The following is a 10,308-nucleotide window of genomic DNA, read 5'->3' on the forward strand; positions in this document are numbered from 1 at the left end:
AAGCAATGAAAATATCCCATGAACACAAGGCACTACATCAAAAATTAGACTTCTCACTGTTTAGCGTGACTCTTGTATAAGAATGATAGCACAAACATTAAAAAATAGACTTTTCACTAAATGAGTGAAGAAGATACAATGTCACGAGTTCAAGCTTTTAGTGAGAAGCGATCAGCTCCATCCCTTACTTTAGTTTCCAACCAGAGAAAATGAATTCACCCAAACTCATTCAAATTCCAATTTTGATATTTGTTGTATTAAACAAATCTAATGAAGCAAACAACAAAAATCCCTCCAATCTCAATATAATTCACTAAAAAAACATTTAAATTACTTGCTCAATTCCTATGTATATATGTGATGCATAATTTTTTTCAGTATAATTTAAATTTTTATGATGTCTAAAATTTTTTTGGCAAAAATACTCTTATCAACTCTTAATAAATTGTTTTTCCCCCAAAAATACCTCAAGCGAATTTATAAAAAATTATTTCAACTCAATTAAATTTCTTGATGGGCTTATGTAGGTAGGAGTGGAAAAAGTAGTTAATTCATTCAATTTGTCCCGGATTTATTTTTTTAAAAGTATTTTATTAATTAATTTAAATATACTTCCTCTCTTATATTGATTTCCCTCTTTTGGTTTTCATCTACAATAACATAAATTTTTTGTCTAGTACAAGGCTATGACATAACCGTACGAATGAAATAAGTATCAAATCATATTTAAAACAATAAAACTTATGTATTCAAGAGGAGATTATTAAGAACCCTAGCATTAAAGTTATTTAAATTGATATATTTGTTAGCTTCTCTATAAACATGATCAAAATTTATCACCTAATCTTTCATAATGAGATTTTTAATTTCTTAATAATTTTAGAGAATGGGTATTTTTTAAAGTAATTATGTTTGATGAGTGATAAAGTTTTTATTAAATTGGAGTAAATATTAACTTTATAAAGTTTAACATTTTAATAAAGATTAAAACCTTTGAAATTTTTACGAGCTCAACTGTCATGATAATAGTTCAAATATTTGAAAAAAATCTTAATCCAATTATCTTTCTCGTCCTCAATGAAACCTCCACAGTACAATAACATAGCTTTGAGAAGGGAAGCGTTGTTTGTCTTGTTCTCTCCTTCTTCCATTCTTTCTCAGTTTGTCGTGCCTTTCGCCTTCTTGTATCCATTTTTCATTCTTTTTAGTACGCTGGCTAGCAGGTGATTGGGTGCTTCTCCTTCCTCATTGTCTACTTCTTTTTCGGTACTGTTCAAAAATCTTCCTTTTCTTCTTGTACATTTTTTGTTTCTTCAATTAATCATCTTCGTTTGTGACATCCTGGTCGAGCTTTGTATTTTCTTGAGAACATTTTTTTGTTAGAAACTCCCCAAAAGGCGTCATTTAGTTGAATGGGTTATGCCAAGTTAATTGTGGGTCGCCTGTCCTTTGGTTCATATGCTTCACCAGATTACTAGTCCTATCGGCCAGTCTGATTTTCAAGTCAATTGATGCAACCTTAAATTAACTTTGGGCACTTGAGTTTCCTTGTTCACCATTTTCAAACATATCCTTAGGCTATGTTTAGTAGGATGTATTGGAAAGTTAAGATTGGGATTGGTATTGAAGAAATCTACAAATACAATGTTTGGTATGACAAATTTTTTAATTCTTGAATCTGATAAAACCTACATAGATAGAATTAATAGAACCCATCAGAAGAGGTGATATAGAAAATCTAAGCCTGAGATTGAATTTTCTTATACCAAAATACTTTCCATTTTTTGTACCCATCCTCTTTGTCTTCTACCTTTGTTTTCTCTTATCTCGCAGCCACCAGCCAACACCAATGCCTTCTCCTTCTCCGATGTCACAGCCACGGCCTCTAGATCTCGCAACCGCCACAGCCTTCTCCTTCTTTGATCTCACAACAGTTGACCTTTAGATCTCACAGCCACGGCATCTGGATCTTGCAACCATCACTGCCTTCTCCTTCTCTAATCTTGCAACCACCATCATTTAGATCTCGCGAATGGATCTCACAACCACTTTCGTCTCCTTCTCTCACAAGTCTAAACTCAATGTCCCTCTCTCAAAAGATGCACAGTCACAAAGGTGTGGAGAAGATGAACCCTATGCTACCATAGTCGCTTTTTCGAGAGAAAGTGTTACAATTTTTTTTAATTTTAAAGGGTAGTATAGTCTTTTTATACTTTACGTTTAATTGATTATTTTATACAAGTATTACCTCATACCAAATGTAATTTTAAAGTCTCATTTTCAATACCAATATCAATACCAATCCCTCTAAATTGAGACGTAGGTACCAAATAAGACCTTAGGATTCCTCCCCTCATGAAACAACTTATTTAGAAAGTATTTAAATATTATTTTTTAAATATTTTAATACCTTCTAGATTGGCTGTGAAAACAACCAGTCTAGAAAGATATTTAAAAAATTAATAAAAAATACTTTTTAAATTGGATATCTGCGCAATTAGTTTACAAACTTATACATTAATTTAATTTTAAATAGAAAAACATTTTTTTAAATGGTGTCACGGTAGCCAAATTTGAAAAGTACAAAATAAAAAATTGCCCTTGAAAAAAAAAACCATATCTTCTAGACTGGTTATATCTATAACCCATCTAGTAAATATTTTTTAGATTAGTTCCTTGTAAAGTCAATCTAGAAAATATTAAAGGTAAGTCATTTAATTACGAAAATTTCATTGCTTCCATTTTTTATATTGTCTGTGGATGCATCAGTTTACAAATGTATGTTTATATAGCTATTTCTTCACTAGTGAAGCTTCATAACCTTTTTTACATTTAAAATTTATCAGTGAAATTTTGTTTTACAAAGAACATAATGATTGAAATAGTTACATTCATTCTGCGGGGAGAAGAAATAATTGCATTCAAAAGTTTGAACCTCTATTGCTTAAAATCAATTCACCTTTGATTAAAGATGTGGTATATACGATTGTTTAAGGAATGGTTTACATTAGAAGTTTCCAAGAAAAAATATTAACATTGAAAAAAATGAATTTTATACAACGTGATTCATTTGTCAAATTTAATGCAACATGCACTGAAATGTGGAGTCCAACTAATTAATGTAATAGATGACTATAAAATTTCATATAATTCAAAAAAAAAAACCATGTTAACATGAATAATTAGTCAAAATTCTAAGTGTTTGATGGGTTTTACCGAAAATGTGCCCAAGAAAAGGGTTAATTGGGCATAAAAAATTGTTGACAAATAATAACTTTAATTAAAAGAGCAAAAGGTAGGAAATATATATATCACCATAAATTTGAAGTTGGGAGAAGAGAAATAAACATGAAAGATTTATCTTGGTTCAGATAACTAATTGATTTGATCCAATCTCTAAGTCTTACCATTTGAGACACTTTTATTAGTTCCTCCAAGATTGATCTAGGCTCGTAGAAAGCCTCACTATTATACAAACTTTTGTTTAAATCACTTTCCCTTATAAAAGTAATACAATAACCCGCTTAAGTCCCCACATTTTAAGACTCTATTTAAGTATATGAAAAACAAAGATAGTGAAGATCTTTTATGATTGTGCGAACACCATTTCTATTATCACAAGAATAACCAAAATTATCATCATTTTCAATATATTATTGATTCAACTAAGAACCTTTTGAGCAAAAATTGGGATGTCCAACTCCATGTTTTATTTAGAGATGATAATAGGATGGATGATTACTTAACTGTGTTAACTTTTAGTTTTTACTAATGATTTTAACCTGTATGACCAACCTCCCATGACTTAATTGTGGTGGCTTTTGGTTTTTGCTTTTTAGTTTTTTTTTGTAGTTGTATATTCTTTTACACACATTATTTATTGAATGAAGTATCTAGTTGTCAGTCACCAAAAAAAAACAGAGTAAAATCACACAAGCAATTTATTACTGTAAAAGTTCTCTTAAAGAATAGATATATAATCAATAAAGTATAATAAATAAGTACATAGAGAATAGACAAGAAAATTAAATGCTTAAGTTTGTTCGCGTAAATCTCTTTTTTGTTGTCTATGTCTTCATAAATGAGCATATTTATAATAGTTGTTAGAGATGCATCCATTAGACTCATAAATCTGTCCGTTTTAACTTAATCTTACTTTATTCAAAATTAATGAACTCCAACAATTGTGTTACACAAAAAGATGGAAGAAAGAGAGTTTTTCAACTAAGTTACGTGTTTTCATCTAAGAACATATATGTATTTAATGTTGTGACATTGTTACCATGGAGTTTCAAAATTATTTCAAGAGTTTTGAAATTCAGAGATAGGAAGTATATTGAATTATTTTTTAAGCTAAAAGTATTTTCAAAATATATAAAGCTATTATGATTTTGAGAAATTGATGATAATTAATTTGGGCATAGAAATCACAGAGTTTGGGTTAAGGAGATGAGCCCGTGAAAATAGAATGAATAACATTAGAAATAAGAGCAGTTGGTTTCCAGAGCAAGGACAAGTGATCAGAGAATTAATGCTGGCCAAGTTTATGGAGAACGTTAGAGTTCAGAGAGAGCATTTTTTTTAAAGAGAGAGGGATTTTCTAATAACAAAAAAAAATGTGGAAGAAAAGACAAAGAAGTCTATCAAAAGTGAGTTTAGTTCAGACACACTTTAAAAAGTCAATAGATACTTTTGAAAATGAGAGAGCAAAAAGAATTTGTTGAAACAGAGACTTTCAAAACTCGAAGAAGATTGTCAAATATTAGAGTTACTACAATCACAGAGTCTCGAAATATAGAATTATCCGAAAGTGTCATAAAAGTTTTGAGAGATTAGAGCGTCGCTTTTGAAACTGGGATGAAAAACCAGATGCAATGCCTTTAAAAGTGATGGGGAAATTTTTAAAAAGAACATATCTTATTAAGTTAAGCCATTAAATCAATAATTACCTTCAAACTCTTGGGGTAATTCAATCTAAACACAAAATCTTCCTTAAAATGTGTCATAATCAAAATCAAGGAATATAATTCTACATTTACAAGACAAGTTTGCCTCAAGATTGGGTAAGTATTTGAGAGAATATGCAGTACTCCTTCTTGTGTCTTTAATATAAGATGAAATATATGTAACTCTCCAATTTTACATTTCTTTATAATTAATAAAAATAATAAAAATGTTGTCTAGAAATTTAAACAACAATAGGTAAATAAGTGGTAAAATTGAAAAATAAAATTAATTACTATAACTCCATCTTATATTAAGGATTAAAAACAACTTTTAAATTTCATTTTATATTAGGGAGAATATGGAGGATACAAGCAAGGATAGATGGATGATTTATTAAGAGGTGAGTCATGAGTGATAAAAATTAGATGCAAACTTCATGTCATTATCGTAGGAAGGTAGGCTCAAGTTTGCGCCTAGCTTTGGTCGTTTATCCAATGTCTATCTCCTTGATGCCAAAAATGAGCTGGACTTTTTAATACCTAGTTTCTTCTAGGGCTTTGAGAGTTAAGAAGAGTTGGAATTTTTTTAACCATGCTCTTGTGGTTAAACAACATTGAAGCAGTTATTTAAAAATCAGATCGGTCCGATCGTCAATCGGTTTAAATTCTAGTTCAATCAAGTAAAAATCGTTTTGAAAGTTGAGCCGTTTTAGACTAGCGATTGGATCGGGAACTGGATCCAGTTTTCAAGAATCAGACTATTCAAAAAACACTTTTTTATTTTTTATTGATTTTTTTTAAAAAAATGATTAATTTTTTTAATCATTTGATGTTATATTATATCATGTGGCTTATTGAGTCATGAAAAATTTAAAATATTTGATTTTTAAGTTAAGTAACAATTTCATATTTATTTCTTATATTTAGATTATTATATACATATATAATTTTTTTAATTTAATTATTACGTCACCGATTTGACCATTGGTCTAACCTGATTGAGTTATGTGAATCATGAATAGCTGAACTTTTTGATTCAGTGTCCGGTCCGATTCTAAAAAAATTAGGTTGAAGGCTTTTTTTTCTTTTTTTTTTATTGTGTTTCCGTTTTTTAAAAGCCACTCTATGAATTATTTTTAAAAACAAAAACAAAACCTATTTGGTGGGAGCAGCTAGCATGAACCCCTACTTCAAAGTTAATTTAATTACCAAAATGCTACAAATGAAAACATTGGAGCTGGCAGCTGGCTGATGTCCGCCTCATATGGTTTTAAAACGAAGGAGGGAACAAAAAGCATCTTTAGGCTGATCCCATTTTATTGCATTTTCTTTTTTTGAAAAAAATTGGGAACATGTTTTCAAAACAAGTTCACAAAAAACAATTAGTCAAACAACTTTTTTTATTTTTAGAAATATAAAAATAAAGATAGTTCTTTTAAAAATAAAAATCAAACATGTCCTAATTGGTCAATATTTTTAAATTTTTAATTTTTTTATTAATACAAGTGTCCTCATATTGAAAACAAATTATATTTGAGAGATAGTTGGGTACTAAACACAGCCACCTCCTCCATCACATGTATGAAAGACTTTTTTTTTTTTTTGATTGGTCAACTCATGTGTGAAAGATTATTTGGTTTGAAACAAGGAAAAACGATAGTAAAATCTCCAAAAAATCAAATTCATGACAGTTGAGTTCTCAATAAACCTTTTTCAAAAAGTGTAAACACCAATTCAAAAAATTGCAAACATAAAAAAAATGCCTTTCTAATATTAAGTGAAGAAATTTTTGGGGTTTTTCAAGGTAGTATTGTCATGTATCTATTTATAGAAATAATTAACGCCTTCTTTCATTTTCCAGACAAGAAAATTGGGCAATCTCTGGATCTATCATGGGCTTCTTTAAGATAAAAATATCTTTAGGCCCAATTAATCCTTTCAAAGTCGCTTATTTTGAAGAAGCCCACTTCACCAGGCCTATTAATCCCCAATCCCAACCCAATCAAACCATAAAATATGAAACTTGTGGCAAGTAGTCGTACAATTTATAAATTACAAAATAATGTGACTCATTTCATACTCTATAAGATCTCCCTTGGTTGATTACTCATTGGTAAGATTTTTATATGGACAATTGAATTCAAAATCATATTCTTATTGCAATTTTAATAACTAAATCGATTTTTATTTGCAATTTTGACTTTATTTCCCATTATTTATGGCCATTGTTACTTCCTCTTGTTGACTTAGTTTATTCTCTCTCTTTTTTTGGGATAAAATGTCCACTTAGTTTATTCTGCCTTACTTTTTTTTTTTTTTGTTACTTGTCAAACTATCGTTGATTAAAACCATTATAATAACAAAAAAAATATTACCATAAAAAAATCCATTATTTCTTCTTCTTGAGTCTTCATGACTTAGCTTCTTCTTCTTCTTTAATTATCTTGTGCGTTGCCATAACATGATCAATTAGTTTATCAATTTCGGATATTGTTGGATCTTCTAAATGAATTAAAATTTAAAATTAATATATTGACTTGAAATAAAAAATCGTGCGTGTGTAAATTATGTCCACCTAACTCTTTATACCTCAATGAAGATTAGTCTCTATGATTAGCAAATAATCATATTAGTCTCACCATTTTTTTCAAAAAAGTCACCCTATGTTTAAAATATTAAAAATACATTTTCTGACAAAATTTACTTGTGTGATATTTAGTTATGAATTAAAAAAGAATTTTACTTAAAATAAAATAAAATTTTAAAATATAAATAAAAAAATTAAAATTTTAAAATCAAGAGCATTGAGATCAACTTTAAACAACTTAAACATGACAAATTAATTTACAACTCCAGACATGTAGTTTCAAATTTTTTTTTTTTAAGAACTATACACACAACTTATAAGATCTACACGGCATATCTAAAATCCACAACTTGAATACTTAATTCTTCTTTATTTATTGATCTATATTTTATCTTCTAAAATTAACTCTCACTTCCCAAGAAATCATCCAAAGTGATCAAGTGAGATCCAAGTCCTTCATGATGTGGTCTATCTGGACATGGCTTCAAAATGGACAACACCAAGTATCATTGGATCCAAAGCCGAATTTCTAAACATTTTAATTTCTATGTGTAATTTTATTTTATTTTATTTCAATTGAAGTGTAATAATTTTTTAATCAAGCATTAATTAATCATTCGAGGATTTAGTAAAACAAGTATGGCTTAAATTGGTTAAGGGATAACAAAATTAATACTTTATTTATTGTCCCTTTACCATATGATATCTTATGGAGTGCAATGAGTGAAATAGGAAACTCGGGATCTAAGAAAATTTCTCGGCAAGGACTGTTTGTTGGAATTTATGAAAAGATAGGTACAAAAACTTGTATTTCAAAGATCTTTTAGTACCCAATATTATTTTAATTGCACTCAAAATACAATTAATGATCTAATCTAGGGGGCAACTGCACCCCTCAATTGGATTTAATTCAATGTGAGTAACTAAAAAGAGTTGAAGATTTAAAGTCCTGTCACATAGGGTAGACAAACATGGAAGAGTAAAATCATGAACTCCTTGTTTGACAAAAATGCCACTTGCAACTACATCCATTCTATTAATTTTATAAAATACTCTTTATTTTACATCAAAAAAATGAAAATACTTCATTTTACAAGTAGATTGTGCAAGATTTAAGTTTGTACATCTCCTATGTTCTTGATATTTTGCGCCTTTTGTACTTTTTTTTTAAGCCACCTACTCTTGATTTATATCTAAATATATTTTATTTAAATATTATATATATATATATATATATAAATTGTAAACTTTAAACAAAAAGTATAAACTCACAAATTTTATATTGAATATGCCTTTATTTATTTTTTATTTTCATGTATCAAGTCCAAAATTTTCACAACATTTTTTTAAATTTTTTATTTTTTATTTCATATTCAATGTTTTTAAATATGAAATCACAATTATAATATATAAAATTTTAATTTTAATTATTTTATTTTATTTTTAAATTATTTAATTTTAATTATATTGCACCTTCGAGCGGGGTCCTAGTCCTAGCTCCACCACTAAATGACCTTAAGTTGAAAGCTCCTATAAATACCTTATTTGCTACACATAGGGAGATGTTTTCTAAATGGATCTCTTGAATCTAGGCTAAACCAATTTGGACATGTATGACTTGTTGATTCAAATAGTTGTATTGATTGTAGCGGAGTCATTTGAGACTTTCAAAAAATTTGAAAAAAAGGGATTCACAAATTTTTTGAATCATTACCTAATTATTGAAATGAAATTCTTGAAAGTTCTTAAAGGACTAAACCTTTGATGGAAGAAAACCATTCCCATGTCAATGTTCACTGCAATGCAATGGAAGTAATTCATTGCGAATACAGTCTCAATTGTCCTCTCATCAACCCATCAAACAGATTAGAAAATATTCTCATACACGATTAACAAGTCTCCATCGATCATGGTTTTAGATAAAAAAATTATTGCACCAATTGGCTAGCTCATCAAACGAATACTTTCAAATTTCAATATTAAGAATTTTTAATAACCTACCACTTGGGTGTAGGGACTTTTTATGTTCATATGCATTTTGATTTATTTGTAATCGCACGATTTTTTACCATGGTCATATCAGATCAATTAAAAAAAAAAAAGTAGGTGCGTTTGTTTTTATATAATATATGTAGCCAGAAAATAAAATAAAAAACAGAGTACAATGGGTGATGAGCTTTAGTGTAATGTAATCTAATTTGTGAGAGCTATGCTTGATTGGTACTGTGATACTTGTATTAGCCTAAGTTTTTGGTAATCTTGAGTAAAATCATAAGGCTAGTGTAAGCCTATATGACAGTTTTAGGTTGGCTGAGACCTACTTGAGTTGTTGATGAGTTTGTGCAAAATCATCAATTAAGATTGATACTGTTTAATAAGAAAAAAAATATTTGCAAAAAAACTAAAAAAATAAAAAAAATTTAGATTTTTTTCAGGTGCTTGGGCATAAGACAGCCAATCAAGATAATTTGGTTATGAAAGTTAGAACTGCCAATGGTATTAGCTTATTATTTGTTCTTGTTTCTTTTTTATTATTTGTTAGGGAAGAGAAAAAACATAGTATTAAATAAAAAATAATAATTAATAACTAATTATTGGGATAATTTCTACAGAAATGTTGCATTTCCGTTTTTTTCCTACAAGATATTTTTCCTTATATAAAAGATAGATAGATATCTTCCCCATGCAATGTATGAGGAATAATAACTTAAAAATTTTTCTTGAAAATAAAACTGTACTGCTACAAAATAATGGCGTGAAGAATGTATGGGAAAG

Source organism: Prosopis cineraria, unplaced genomic scaffold, assembly GCF_029017545.1.
Source record: "Prosopis cineraria cultivar Desert tree isolate PC_DT_omini unplaced genomic scaffold, ASM2901754v1 PC3, whole genome shotgun sequence".
NCBI lineage: Eukaryota > Viridiplantae > Streptophyta > Magnoliopsida > Fabales > Fabaceae > Prosopis > Prosopis cineraria.